Here is a 15427-nt window from a genome sequence, read left to right as displayed (position 1 = left end):
ACCTGTGGAGGATATTGACATCCTCCAGGAGAGGTGAGACACATGGCTTTGGTGTTTCTATAAGTTTTGTTATGGATTAATATCCTCATTTTATCATTACTTTGCTGAAATAAATTTTACAGTTGAAACATTGCCTTTACTCAAATCAAAGACGGTCTCTCTATTTTACTTTTTCTTTGTAGAAATGGGTAATTCAAGTGTTTATTTAGTAATTGCTCTCTGTTCTGGGAGGGGGGGGGATACTGTAGAATGTTCTGATGGAAAAATTGTTGCTTTGGTGGAAATGTTTTGTTGTTTCGCTATTTTGTTATTTTACTATGAAATGTCTTTGCTCAGTGCTCTCTTTGTAAACCAGCTTTTAACATTTTACATCCACAGAGATGAAGATGACCAGCCTAGGGACCCAACAATCTATGTTGATCCTGTGAGGGGTCTTCAGTGGAGATCCATTTCTCCTACAACGAGTGCAAAGCGTCGTCGAGAAAGATCTGCAACAGCTCAGGCATCACAGCCAGACCACTCACACACACACACACTGTTGAACTCCATGCCAAATTTCAGCCTCCTATGGCGAAAATATTATATTTCAATTTATTTTCCCATGTCTTATAACCTGAAATCAACCTGAAATCAACCCAAGACTGAATCAAGACTCACAGGACATGAATGAAAACCCCCACTCTTCCCGTTTACTGATAACAAAAGCCATACATGTGATTAACTTTGAAAGACACTTTACATCGGAATGTAAAGAACAGGACGTCATAAAAAAACAATAAGCCTTTAATCCAAGTTGGCGAACCAGACCACTTGGGTACGTGCGAACGAATCTCTGAATAAACAAACCCAGGAAGACAGCCGTCTGCCGAGTTAATCAACACGGCAGGGGAAGCTTTTGATGTGATCTGGACTATCTCAAATGGACTTAATAGCTTTTAGACCCGTTGAACAAACTGCCTTAACCAACGTAATCCATTTCTGTTATAAAAGAATTTCGGTTCAATCCCTGAATCGGATATAGGTATCCATGACATCAAGACTAACACTTTCATGCAAGTTAGATTCCGCTACAATCATTTATGACGAACTTAGATATTGGAAAACTAAATCACATTACCTGATAGACTCTACTTGAATCTTACGTGGAGCACTACTGCCCCCTAGTGGCAAGAGCGCTGTACCAACCTGAGTTTCAGGACGGAGGAAGTACGATAGGTACTGTATGTGATTTAGTTCAAGTTATAAATTTGGTATTTTAAGATATGACTTTATACCCGTCATACTATATTAATGTGTTTTGTTGTGAATGTTGAATGGTATAATGCTGATTTCATTCCCATACAGGCGGAAATCATCTAACTGTCTTCAGGTTGGACGTAATGTCTATTTCATTGCATAATTGTCTGAAATGTTTAATGTCGGAAATAATCCTACATACGAATATTGACATGGTGATGTTCATATGATCAAAGTTCTTATTTATGCTCTTAATAAGTAAAGAAGTCGGAGTGGATTAAATTTAAAGTTAAAAATCGGAGGCGGGTTAGATATTAGGCCCCGCCCCCTCGTAAAGTCATCCTCAGGATAAGTAGCTCGTCTCTCAGGAGCTCAGGGCTTTTTCCTCGCTTTTTTTTTTGTTCGCTTTTTTCCTCTCGTCATTTTTTTTCTCTTCTTGTAAATTTTATTCTGAAACTATTTCTTCCCCCTTTTAGATGTCTCTCGTGAATTATTTTTTCGAACCACGTTGTTTCTTCAAGTTTTGCCGACGCAAAACTCATTGAATTTAAGTCCGGATTCGCAGGACCTGCAGAACTCGAATCCAACTTAAACCAACCCTGATTCTTCACGCACGCATTCTAAGGCTTTTTCTTACAGCCTAAGATTTAGTGCTGCTTTCTTTTCTTTTTGAAGTATTGCTCATTCATCTCCCAGAACATTATTTTCTCTATCCTCACCCTTGACTACAAGTGACCATTCAAGTCAAGTGAGAATCAACGAGCGTCGATCCTGACGAACGTTAATTAAGACTCTTTGAGCCGCTGAGAGAAGGACCCCCGGATAACCGCTTGGACCGCTGTGTTTTTCTTCAAACCCATCTCATTGTCGACTCCGACCAGACCTGCTACGGCGGTTATCGTGGGCCACCGGCATTCCTGAGCTGAAAGAAATCAACGGGAAGTCTTGGTACCACTCGGCGGAGTTCAATTGAACACTACGCATAAATAAGGAAGCGTTCTGATTATGAGATTGGGGTGTTGAGTCAAGCTTGTGGTATCCGAGTCAAAGCCTCAGAGTCAACTTCATCAAATTTATTAAGTTCCCTTTTTATTTTTATTTCTCAAAATCCCACTTTGTTAAATCCCTCAAACAATATAGTTAAACTCCAAACTTGACATAAGGATCTCACCATGACAATCTAAACCATTCAATGTTATTGTTATTCAAGTTATATCACTGTTGTAATTATACTGATATTACCTTTGCATTTCCTTTATATTCTTCTGTTCATCATTTTTCTTTATTAAACTTTCATATAAAATTTCAGTACTTTGTCTGTGTAATTTTATGGTTTTTACTACTTGAGAATTCATCCCAATGATATGAGACAGATTTATAGATTCATTAATTACTACAAGTAATATTAGTTTCCTTACTTAACAAGGATGGTGCCTCGAGTTATGTATATTAGATATTAAAAAGTAGATACGCTACACTTACCTACATTGTAAATGCTGTCATGCTTTTTATTATTCATCAACCAACATGTGTGACAAGGTTAGACAGACTTGTGTTTGTTTTCTCTCATGTTTTTGTTGTTTGAAATGTGTTTGATTGATAAAATACAAAAAACGCCTATGGACAAACCTGCTTTTTTTGTAAATATTTGAATACCAAATGTCCTTTATATATTTCCATTTATTATTTTGATAATTATTATTATTATTTTAGCTTTGTCACTGCTCAAAACAGTTCCCAGGAGCAGTTTTGAGTAGTGGCAGGGACTTTTTGGAGCAGTGGCATAGCTAGAATACAAAAAAGGCCTATGTACAAGCCTACTGTTTTTGTAAAAATTTGAATCAATTCTTGTTCTTTTCCAAATTTTATTTTTATATTTCAATTTGTATACATTTGAAGTTCATTTTTATCAAGTTCCTCCAGCACTCTGTGTTTTTTAGAATAAAAAAGTAATCAATTAAAAAACAAATTCTCTATTTTTAGTGTGTGTTTGAGTCCTGTGTGTTGATACAGTATCTCTAGGTGACTAAGGAATGGTCAAATCATAAAGGTGAGGTTGTGCTGAAAAAAATGATACCAGGCACTGACATGATAAACATTTTTGATGTAGTCAGATATAAGTAAAATGACAATTATAGCGAAACGGTCAAAACAGCCTCAGACCTCAGAGGGTTAAAGCATTTTAAAAAATTAAGATATCATGTAAGCTGTCACAAAAAAATACACATTTATGTCAGCATATTCATTTTGTGTTTTTGTACGTGTGTGAAGAAGATGATTGCTATACCAGTATTTCACTTTTTACAGAAGATCGAGCACTCAAAATGTGGCTTACTCTGTTGGGCTAAGATCTAGGTAAAATAAATACTTGGCTTACAAACCATTTTCTCTCATTCTACATGACAGCTTGCAAGCCCTGGCAGAAAGAACATTGTCTATTGTATTCAGCCATGACAAGCTATGTGAAAACTGTGTGTTGACCAATCTCTATTATTTACCGTTCTGTTGGTTCACATGGTGTGTAGGTTTTTGGTGGTGCAAGCTGTTGGTTCTGGTTGGCATCAGCAGCAGTCGCTGTTTGGTGTTATGATCGAGAATCCCTTTTTTATTTTTTTACCACTGATGTGGGTAGGTAGATATGTTAAGCAAGGTTAATGTGCTGTTCAAAGTTACCATTCGTGAGAACAAGAATTGAATGGTGCTTCAATTATAAAAACTTAACTAAAGCAAAATGCGAGATAAATCCAAAAAAGCTGACATTTTCTTAATTTTTGAGCAGCTAAAGAGATTTCATTTATTTTCATTTGTTTAGCATATTTCATGCAAATGTAAATTCAATGTGCTTTATAGAGACTGTGCTGAACATATGATGAGCAAGCACAAGGCAGCTGGGGCAAGCAAAATGTACCTTTACTGCAGAAAGAGAGAATGAATAGAGTCAAAGAAGTAGATAGACAAATGGACAGACAGAAGGGTGGGTATATACGGTATCAAACTGTTTTCCTCTTCAATTATGCTGAGAAAATATATTCAAAAAGATCAAAGTCTTGGCTATCAAAACCTGTAATGGGCCACCCTCCCAGTGATTTATTTTTTCCTAAAATACCATTTTCTGCAGCTCAAGACTTTTGTCAACTCTGTCAGACAAACAAAAAGTTACAGTATTTTAAAATAAAACCTCGAGAAAATGTTTAATACATTTATTTTTATTAAAAACAACATTATTTAATAAACTGTACTATCCCAAAGTTTGGTTTCTTTTGATTCTACAAATAAATCTATCTGACAAAGGTGACACCTCAATGACGGAGTTGGCATCATATAAAGACCTCAGACTATATAATATCCATCCATTAAAATTACGTGTTTAAAGGAAGAATATGCAATTTTTTGATCCATCAGTTGTCGCCCTTGAGCACCAGCATGAAACCAAAACAACTCGCGCCCCTTTGTAGTGTTAGCATGCTAATGCTAGCGATCTTTAGTAAAATATCGTAATAGAAAATGAATTAAACAAGGGACATGGAAATTGACAAATTTTGAAAAAAAAAGTATTAAATTACTCCATTAAAGAAAATGGAGTTACATCACACCTGTCAGACGGATGCATTTTACGGAGTTGACACAAATGTTATATTTTTTTCATTTAACAGCATATCGGCATATCGGAGGGTTGCCAGTTCAAGTCCAGAAATTGGCCTGGAAGCTGGAGAGGTGCCTGGGCACTGCCGAGGCAGCCCCCTCACTCTGAGACCTCTTCATTAGTGCATGTCCATAGGATCCTGTTTGTGTATTTCGGCCTTTGTTTGTGTAGCATGTTTACTAGACAGAGTGTAAAAATGAATTTCCCCTCGCGGGATCAATGGAGTATAAATTATAATTATGATATATGTGGTAAGTTGCCATTTCAGTTTTTTAAGTTTCTCAGAGTTCTGATTTTAGACAAGGGTCCTTTAGTTGTAGCTCACCTCTTTTTAGGCCTGATTGTTTTCTGACGGAGTTGAGAAAAATCTGGGACACATTTTAACTGGTCAAAATGTTAATTAAAAAATACATTTTAATATATAGATGACTATAATAGTACATTTTTACACCTATTGTATCAGTCAGTTTTGTAGTTTTGTAGCAGGTAAAATACCTGTAATAATTGTTCTGGCATCTCGAGGAGCCTAAGAGAGCTCAAGAGCTCTCAGGAAAGTAGGTGGTTAGTGACTGAGATTTCCAGATAGATACATGCAGTAATATGATGTACTGTATATGCAGAGAGACAGAGAGAGAGAGAGATAGAGAGAGAGAGAGAGAGAGAGGAGCTCAAGGTGCCAGTTCCCCCGGTAGTCTAAGCCTATAGCAGCATAACTAAGAGCTGGTCTATACCAGCACCAGCCCTAACTATAAGAGTTAACAAAAAAGAAAGTTTTAAGTCTATTCTTAAAAATACAGACTGTGTCTGAAGACGATTCCAGAGGAGAGGAGCCCGATAACTGAAGGCTTTACCTCCCATAGTACACTTTACCTCGAGAACATTACGGTCCCAGCATTCTGGGACCGTAATGTTCTCGAGGTACAGTACGGCACTAGTAGCTCCTTAAGATAAGATGGTGCCTGGCCATTTAGAGCTTTGTAAGTGAGAAGAAGGATCTTCAGTTCTATTCTAGACTGTATAGGGAGCCAGTGCAGAGAAGCCAACACAGGAGTAATGTGGTCCCTTTTCCTAGTTCTAGTCAGTACACGAGCTGCAGCATTCTGGACTAGTTGAAGAGTCTTTAGAGACTTACCAAAGCACCCTGACAAAAGACAATTACAATATTCCAATCTGGAGGTAACAAATGCATGAACTAGTTTTTCTGCATCATTTTGCAACAGGATATTCCTGATCTTGGATATATTACGAAGGTGAAAATAGGCTGTTCTTGAAATGTGCCTGATGTGAGAGCTAAAGGACATATCTTGATCAAATAGAACTCCTAGATTCCTAACAGTGGTGCTAGATGCCAGGCTGATGTCATTAAGGACAGTCAAATCACTAGAAAAAGTCTCTTTGAGGTTTTTAGGGCCTAACACAATAACTTCAGTCTTGTCTGAGTTAAGTAGCAAAACAATTCTGGTCATCCAGGTCCTAATGTCCTTAAGGCATGTTTCTAGCTTACATAACTGACTGGTGCCATCAGGCTTTATTGATACATAAAGCTGAGTATCATCTGCATAACAATGAAACTGTATGGAGTGTTTCCTCAGAATATTTCCAAGAGGAAGCATATATAATGTAAAGATAATTGGAGAATCTGGCCCTCCTTGGTGTTACTGGCCTGGCTGTACATCTAAATGAGGTCTGCCACCATGACAAACAGGCCAGGTCCTCCCTGTGCAGTCAGGATGCTGATGAGGATCATCTGTCACTGTGTGGCCCCCTTTGCTGGCCCTGCGAGCTTCTTGGTGATCTATAAAAATACACCCCAAAATGAAAAAGGTTGTGAACTAAATACTTCTAATTGTATTTATTTACATGATGTTAAGTAATTTGAGATACTATTACCTTAGTACCATTTTCAAAATAGACCAAACAACTGAAGTGATTCTGGCCTTGATGTGATCCATTATGGTCATGATGTCCTTCGCATACACTCTCATGAGTCATCTGTTGGTAGGTACAGCTACAGGCTCTGGAGGCTCTTGACAGACCACAGGGAGGAGGCAAGGACATGCCATAAAATCTGCACACATGACAAAGTACTTAGGCAGGTGCTGCTGCCACCCCTCACTATGATTCTCCCAACAGCTTACTTGTGTGTCAGGATGATGCGGAACTCTGACCAGTGCACTTCCGACAGTTAAAACAATGGATCCTTTATCATCGGAAAAAAAGAACACATAAGGTCAGAGTGACCTAAAGGACTGCCATCTCTTCATGTCATGGACTATTTACTTGAATAACCTCTAAATGTTGATAGAATATTGCAAAACACTAAGTGGGAAAAAGTGCTTGCCAAAGGCAAGAACCTGTATCTACAGCCATTGAAAACATAAACCATCAAGGAAGTCGCTCTTACTCATTTGGCAAAGGCACTAGATGCTTTGTGCCCTCCCACAATGAGTGTTGGCAGGTTTTCTAAGGACCAATCGCATGAAAAAATTTCTGGACAAGAGGGAAAAATGTGAATTGGAATTCTGATTTTAATTTGTTCATGTTAAAAAAGGTATGCCGAGTGGTCTATGTCTAGATGCTTTGTGCCCTCCCAGAGTGTTTTTTGGGCGTCTTGGCTCACTAGTTTTCACTGCTTTCTTTAGCCTTAAACAGAAAAGCAAGCCTCACACGTACAAGCCCCGTCCATGAAAACTAACAGCAGAGTGGCGCAGCGGAAGCGTGCTGGGCCCATAACCCAGAGGTCAATGGATCGAAACCATCCTCTGCTAATTGATGTCCATCTTTATTGGTCTGTGGTGTGTCCTTTGGATCAGTCTGACCTTATGTGCCAAGGGTAGCTCGCGCAACCTTCAGATTCCCCATAATTGAGCAAACATCTGCAAGTATCCAGCACATTGGCCTCCCCAATAGCACCAGGTCTTCTCAAAAGGTAGTGTGGCCGAGTGGTCTAAGGTGCTGGATTAAGGCTCCAGTCTCTCAGGAGGCGTGGGTTCAAATCCCACCACTGCCATCTGACAAGTACAACTGTATCCTTGCATATTTATGTGTGATAACCTAATTACATAAATAACCTCCAAAAGTTGATGCAAAACACTGAGTGGGAAAAAGTGCTTGCCAAAGGCAAGAACCTGTATCTACATCCATTTAAAACATTAACAAGGACTGCCATAAAACATTGACAAGGACTGCCATCTCTTCATGTCATCTAAATGTTGATAAAATGTTGCAAAACACTGAGTGGGAAAAAGTGCTTGCCAAAGGCAAGAACCTGTATCTACAGCCATTGCAAACATGAACCATCAAGGAAGTCGCTCTTACTCATTTGGCAAAGGCACTAGATGCTATGTGCCCTCCCAGAGTGTTTTTTGGGCGTCTTGGCTCACTAGTTTTCACTGCTTTCTTTAGCCTTAAACAGAAAAGGAAGCCTCACACGTACAAGCCCAGTCCATGAAAACTAACAGCAGAGTGGCGCAGCGGAAGCGTGCTGGGCCCATAACCCAGAGGTCGATGGATCGACACCATCCTCTGCTAATTGATGTCCATCTTTATTGGTCTGTGGTGTGTCCTTTGGATCAGTCTGACCTTATGTGCCAAGGGTAGCTAGCGCAAACTTCAGATTCCCCATAATTGAGCAAACATCTGCAAGTATCCAGCACATTGGCCTCCCAAATAGCATCAGGTCTTCTCAAAAGGTAGTGTGGCCGAGTGGTCTAAGGCGCTGGATTAAGGCTCCAGTCTCTCAGGAGGCGTGGGTTCAAATTCCACCACTGCCATCTGACAAGTACAACTGTATCCTTGCACATTTATGTGTGATAGCCTATTTACATAAATAACCTCCAAATGTTGATGCAAAACACTGAGTGGGAAAAAGTGCTTGCCAAAGGCAAGAACCTGTATCTACATCCATTTAAAACATTAACAAGGACTGCCATAAAACATTGACAAGGACTGCCATCTCTTCATGTCATCTAAATGTTGATAAAATGTTGCAAAACACTGAGTGGGAAAAAGTGCTTGACCAAGGCAAGAACCTGTATCTACAGCCATTGCAAACATGAACCATCAAGGAAGTCGCTCTTACTCATTTGGCAAAGGCACTAGATGCTATGTGCCCTCCCAGAGTGTTTTTTGGGTGTCTTGGCTCACTAGTTTTCACTGCTTTCTTTAGCCTTAAACAGAAAAGCAAGCCTCACACGTACAAGCCCAGTCCATAAAATCTAAGAGCAGAGTGGCGCAGCGGAAGGGTGCTGGGCCCATAACCCAGAGGTCGATTGATCGAAACCATCCTCTGCTAATTGATGTCCGTCTTTATTGGTCTGTGGTGTGTCCTTCGGATCAGTCTGACCTTATGTGCCAAGGGTAGATCGCGCAACCTTCAGATTCCCCATAATTGAGCAAACATCTGCAAGTATCCAGCACATTGGCCTCCCCAATAGCACCACATCTTCCTGAAAGGTAGTGTGGCCAAGTGGTCTAAGGCTCCAGTCTCTCAGGAGGCGTCGGTTCAAATCCCACCACTGCCATTTGACAAGGACAACTGTGTCCTCACATATTTGTGTGTGATAGACTATTTACATAAATAACCTCCAAATGTTGATGCAAAACACTGAGTGGGAAAAAGTGCTTGCCAAAGGCAAGAACCTGTATCTACATCCATTTAAAACATTAACAAGGCCTGCCATCACTGCCATAAAACATTGACAAGGACTGCCATCTCTTCATGTCATCTAAATGTTGATAAAATGTTGCAAAACACTGAGTGGGAAAAAGTGCTTGACCAAGGCAAGAACCTGTATCTACAGCCATTGAAAACATGAACCATCAAGGAAGTCGCTCTTACTCATTTGGCAAAGGCACTAGATGCTATGTGCCCTCCCAGAGTGTTTTTTGGGTGTCTTGGCTCACTAGTTTTCACTGCTTTCTTTAGCCTTAAACAGAAAAGCAAGCCTCACACGTACAAGCCCAGTCCATGAAAACTAAGAGCAGAGTGGCGCAGCGGAAGCGTGCTGGGCCCATAACCCAGAGGTCGATGGATGGAAACCATCCTCTGCTAATTGATGTCCATCTTTATTGGTCTGTGGTGTGTCCTTTGGATCAGTCTGACCTTATGTGCCAAGGGTAGCTCGCGCAACCTTCAGATTCCCCATAATTGAGCAAACATCTGCAAGTATCCAGCACATTGGCCTCCCCAATAGCACCAGATCTTCTCAAAAGGTAGTGCGGCTGAGTGGTCTAAGGCTCCAGTCTCTCAGGAGGCGTGGGTTCAAATCCCACCACTGCCATTTGACAAGGACAACTGTGTCCTCACATATTTGTGTGTGATAGACTATTTACATAAATAACCTCCAAATGTTGATGCAAAACACTGAGTGGGAAAAAGTGCTTGCCAAAGGCAAGAACCTGTATCTACATCCATTTGTAACATTAAGAAGGACTGCCATCACTGCCATAAAACATTGACAAGGACTGCCATCTCTTCATGTCATCTAAATGTTGATAAAATGTTGCAAAACACTGAGTGGGAAAAAGTGCTTGCCAAAGGCAAGAACCTGTATCTACAGCCATTGAAAACATGAACCATCAAGGAAGTCGCTCTTACTCATTTGGCAAAGGCACTAGATGCTATGTGCCCTCCCAGAGTGGTTTTTGGGCGTCTTGGCTCACTAGTTTTCACTGCTTTCTTTAGCCTTAAACAGAAAAGCAAGCCTCACACGTACAAGCCCAGTCCATGAAAACTAACAGCAGAGTGGCGCAGCGGAAGCGTGCTGGGCCCATAACCCAGAGGTCGATGGATGGAAACCATCCTCTGCTAATTGATGTCCATCTTTATTGGTCTGTGGTGTGTCCTTTGGATCAGTCTCACCTTATGTGCCAAGGGTAGCTCGCACAACCTTCAGATTCCCCATAATTGAGCAAACATCTGCAAGTATCCAGCACATTGGCCTCCCCAATAGCACCAGATCTTCTCAAAAGGTAGTGTGGCTGAGTGGTCTAAGGCTCCAGTCTCTCAGGAGGTGTGGGTTCAAATCCCACCACTGCCATTTGACAAGGACAACTGTGTCCTTGCATATTTGTGTGTGATAGCCTATTTACATAAATAACCTCCAAATGTTGATGCAAAACACTGAGTGGGAAAAAGTGCTTGCCAAAGGCAAGAACCTGTATCTACATCCATTTAAAACATTAAGAAGGACTGCCATCACTGCCATAAAACATTGACAAGGACTGCCATCTCTTCATGTCATCTAAATGTTGATAAAATGTTGCAAAACACTGAGTGGGAAAAAGTGCTTGCCAAAGGCAAGAACCTGTATCTACAGCCATTGAAAACATGAACCATCAAGGAAGTCGCTCTAACCCATTTGGCAAAGGCACTAGATGCTATGTGCCCTCCCAGAGTGTTTTTTGGGCATCTTGGATCACTAGTTTTCACCGCTTTCTTTATCCTTGAAAAGAAAAGGAAGCCTCACACGTACAAGCCCAGTCCATGAAAGCTAACAGCAGAGTGGCGCAGCAGAAGCGTGCTGGGCCCATAACCCAGAGGTCGATGGATCTAAACCATCCTCTGCTAATTGATGTCCATATTTATTGGTCTGTGGTGTGTCCTTTGGATCAGTCTGACCTTATGTGCCAAGGGTAGCTCGCGCAACCTTCAGATTCCCCATAATTGAGCAAACATCTGCAAGTATCCAGCACATTGGCCTCCCCAATAGCACCAAGTCTTTTAGAAAGGTAGTGTGGCAGAGTGGTCTAAGGCGCTGGATTAAGGCTCCAGTCTCTCAGGAGGCGTGGGTTTAAATTCCACCACTGCCATCTGACAAGTACAACTGTATCCTTGCATATTTATGTGTGATAGCCTATTTACATAAATAACCTCCAAATGTTGATGCAAAACACTGAGTGGGAAAAAGTGCTTGCCAAAGGCAAGAACCTGTATCTAAATCCATTTAAAACATTAACAAGGACTGCCATCACTGCCATAAAACATTGGCAAGGACTGCCATCTCTTCATGTCATCTAAATGTTGATAAAATGTTGCAAAACACTGAGTGGGAAAAAGTGCTTGACAAAGGCAAGAACCTGTATCTACAGCCATTGAAAACATGAACCATCAAGGAAGTCGCTCTTACTCATTTGGCAAAGGCACTAGATGCTATGTGCCCTCCCAGAGTGTTTTTTGGGCGTCTTGGCTCACTAGTTTTCACTGCTTTCTTCAGTCTGACCTTATGTGCCAAGGGTAGCTCGCGCAACCTTCAGATTCCCCATAATTGAGCAAACATCTGCAAGCACATTGGCCTCCCCAATAGCACCACGTCTTCCTGAAAGGTAGTGTGGCCGAGTGGTCTAAGGCGCTGGATTTAGGCTCCAGTCTCTCAGGAGGCGTGGGTTCAAATCCCACCACTGCCATTTGACAAGGACAACTGTGTCCTCACATATTTGTGTGTGATAGACTATTTACATAAATAACCTCCAAATGTTGATGCAAAACACTGAGTGGGAAAAAGTGCTTGCCAAAGGCAAGAACCTGTATCTACATCCATTTAAAACATTAACAAGGACTGCCATCACTGCCATAAAACATTGACAAGGACTGCCATCTCTTCATGTCATCTAAATGTTGATAAAATGTTGCAAAACACTGAGTGGGAAAAAGTGCTTGACCAAGGCAAGAACCTGTATCTACAGCCATTGAAAACATGAACCATCAAGGAAGACCAAGGCAAGAACCTGTATCTACAGCCATTGAAAACATGAACCATCAAGGAAGTCGCTCTAACTCATTTGGCAAAGGCACCAGATGCTATGTGCCCTCCCAGAGTGGTTTTTGGGCGTCTTGGCTCACTAGTTTTCACTGCTTTCTTCAGTCTGACCTTATGTGCCAAGGGTAGCTCGCGCAACCTTCAGATTCCCCATAATTGAGCAAACATCTGCAAGTATCCAGCACATTGGCCTCCCCAATAGCACCACATCTTCCTGAAAGGTAGTGTGGCCGAGTGGTCTAAGGCGCTGGATTTAGGCTCCAGTCTCTCAGGAGGCGTGGGTTCAAATCCCACCACTGCCATTTGACAAGGACAACTGTGTCCTCACATATTTGTGTGTGATAGACTATTTACATAAATAACCTCCAACCTCCAAATGTTGATGCAAAACACTGAGTTGGAAAAAGTGCTTGCCAAAGGCAAGAACCTGTATCTACATCCATTTAAAACATTAAGAAGGACTGCCATCACTGCCATAAAACATTGACAAGGACTGCCATCTCTTCATGTCATCTAAATGTTGATAAAATGTTGCAAAACACTGAATGGGAAAAAGTGCTTGCCAAAGGCAAGAACCTGTATCGACAGCCATTGAAAACATGAACCATCAAGGAAGTCGCTCTTACTCATTTGGCAAAGGCACTAGATGCTATGTGCCCTCCCAGAGTGTTTTTTGGGCGTCTTGGCTCACTAGTTTTCACTGCTTTCTTTAGCCTTAAACAGAAAAGCAAGCCTCACACGTACAAGCCCAGTCCATGAAAACTAAGAGCAGAGTGGCGCAGCGGAAGCATGCTGGGCCCATAACCCAGAGGTCGATGGATCAAAACCATCCTCTGCTAATTGATGTCCATCTTTATTGGTCTGTGGTGTGTCCTTTGGATCAGTCTGACCTTATGTGCCAAGGGTAGATCGCGCAACCTTCAGATTCCCCATAATTGAGCAAACATCTGCAAGTATCCAGCACATTGGCCTCCCCAATAGCGCCACATCTTCCTGAAAGGTAGTGTGGCAAAGTGGTCTAAGGCTCCAGTCTTTCAGGAGGCGTGGGTTCAAATCCCACCACTGCCATTTGACAAGGACAACTGTGTCCTCACATATTTGTGTGTGATAGACTGTTTACATAAATAACCTCCAAATGTTGATGCAAAACACTGAGTGGGAAAAAGTGCTTGCCAAAGGCAAGAACCTGTATCTACATCCATTTAAAACATTAACAAGGACTGCCATCACTGCCATAAAACATTGACAAGGACTGCCATCTCTTCATGTCATCTAAATGTTGATAAAATGTTGCAAAACACTGAGTGGGAAAAAGTGCTTGACCAAGGCAAGAACCTGTATCTACAGCCATTGCAAACATGAACCATCAAGGAAGTCGCTCTTACTCATTTGGCAAAGGCACTAGATGCTATGTGCCCTCCCAGAGTGTTTTTTGGGTGTCTTGGCTCACTAGTTTTCACTGCTTTCTTTAGCCTTAAACAGAAAAGCAAGCCTCACACGTACAAGCCCAGTCCATAAAAACTAAGAGCAGAGTGGCGCAGCGGAAGCGTGCTGGGCCCATAACCCAGAGGTCGATTGATCGAAACCATCCTCTGCTAATTGATGTCCGTCTTTATTGGTCTGTGGTGTGTCCTTTGGATCAGTCTGACCTTATGTGCCAAGGGTAGATCGCGCAACCTTCAGATTCCCCATAATTGAGCAAACATCTGCAAGTATCCAGCACATTGGCCTCCCCAATAGCACCACATCTTCCTGAAAGGTAGTGTGGCCAAGTGGTCTAAGGCTCCAGTCTCTCAGGAGGCGTGGGTTCAAATCCCACCACTGCCATTTGACAAGGACAACTGTGTCCTCACATATTTGTGTGTGATGGACTATTTACATAAATTATCTCCAAATGTTGATGCAAAACACTGAGTGGGAAAAAGTGCTTGCCAAAGGCAAGAACCTGTATCTACAGCCATTGAAAACATGAATCATCAAGGAAGTCGCTCTTACTCATTTGGCAAAGGCACTAGATGCTATGTGCCCTCCCAGAGTGTTTTTTGGGCGTCTTGGCTCACTAGTTTTCACTGCTTTCTTCAGTCTGACCTTATGTGCCAAGGGTAGCTCGCGCAACCTTCAGATTCCCCATAATTGAGCAAACATCTGCAAGTATCCAGCACATTGGCCTCCCCAATAGCACCAGATCTTCTCAAAAGGTAGTGTGGCTGAGTGGTCTAAGGCTCCAGTCTCTTAGGAGGCATGGGTTCAAATCCCACCACAGCCATTTGACAAGGACAACTGTGTCCTTGCATATTTGTGTGTGATAGCCTATTTACATAAATAACCTCCAAATGTTGATGCAAAACACTGAGTGGGAAAAAGTGCTTGCCAAAGGCAAGAACCTGTATCTACAGCCATTGAAAACATGAATCATCAAGGAAGTCGCTCTTACTCATTTGGCAAAGGCACTAGATGCTATGTGCCCTCCCAGAGTGTTTTTTGGGCGTCTTGGCTCACTAGTTTTCACTGCTTTCTTCAGTCTGACCTTATGTGCCAAGGGTAGCTCGCGCAACCTTCAGATTCCCCATAATTGAGCAAACATCTGCAAGTATCCAGCACATTGGCCTCCCCAATAGCACCAGATCTTCTCAAAAGGTAGTGTGGCTGAGTGGTCTAAGGCTCTAGTCTCTCAGGAGGCATGGGTTCAAATCCCACCACAGCCATTTGACAAGGACAACTGTGTCCTTGCATATTTGTGTGTGATAGCCTATTTACATAAATAACCTCCAAATGTTGATGCAAAACA

General features: G+C 41.7%; 5 non-coding genes across 5 annotated transcripts; all 5 read left to right on the top strand.

The window, feature by feature from the left end:
- The first annotated feature begins 7807 nt into the window (after window positions 1-7807).
- trnal-aag (transfer RNA leucine (anticodon AAG)) lies at window positions 7808-7889 on the top strand. The gene has a single exon. It is a non-coding gene; the product is annotated as a tRNA-Leu (tRNA).
- A 681-nt stretch (window positions 7890-8570) lies between these two features.
- Window positions 8571-8652, top strand: trnal-aag (transfer RNA leucine (anticodon AAG)). The gene has a single exon. It is a non-coding gene; the product is annotated as a tRNA-Leu (tRNA).
- A 2958-nt stretch (window positions 8653-11610) lies between these two features.
- trnal-aag (transfer RNA leucine (anticodon AAG)) lies at window positions 11611-11692 on the top strand. Its single transcript has one exon. It is a non-coding gene; the product is annotated as a tRNA-Leu (tRNA).
- A 512-nt stretch (window positions 11693-12204) lies between these two features.
- Window positions 12205-12286, top strand: trnal-uag (transfer RNA leucine (anticodon UAG)). Its single transcript has one exon. It is a non-coding gene; the product is annotated as a tRNA-Leu (tRNA).
- A 573-nt stretch (window positions 12287-12859) lies between these two features.
- On the top strand, window positions 12860-12941 carry trnal-uag (transfer RNA leucine (anticodon UAG)). The gene has a single exon. It is a non-coding gene; the product is annotated as a tRNA-Leu (tRNA).
- The last annotated feature ends 2486 nt before the right edge of the window (window positions 12942-15427 follow it).

This window comes from Labrus bergylta, chromosome 9 (genome assembly GCF_963930695.1).
Source record: "Labrus bergylta chromosome 9, fLabBer1.1, whole genome shotgun sequence".
Taxonomy (NCBI): domain Eukaryota; kingdom Metazoa; phylum Chordata; class Actinopteri; order Labriformes; family Labridae; genus Labrus; species Labrus bergylta.
Note: the sequence above shows the minus strand (reverse complement) of the source record. Positions and strands in the feature narration are given on the sequence as shown.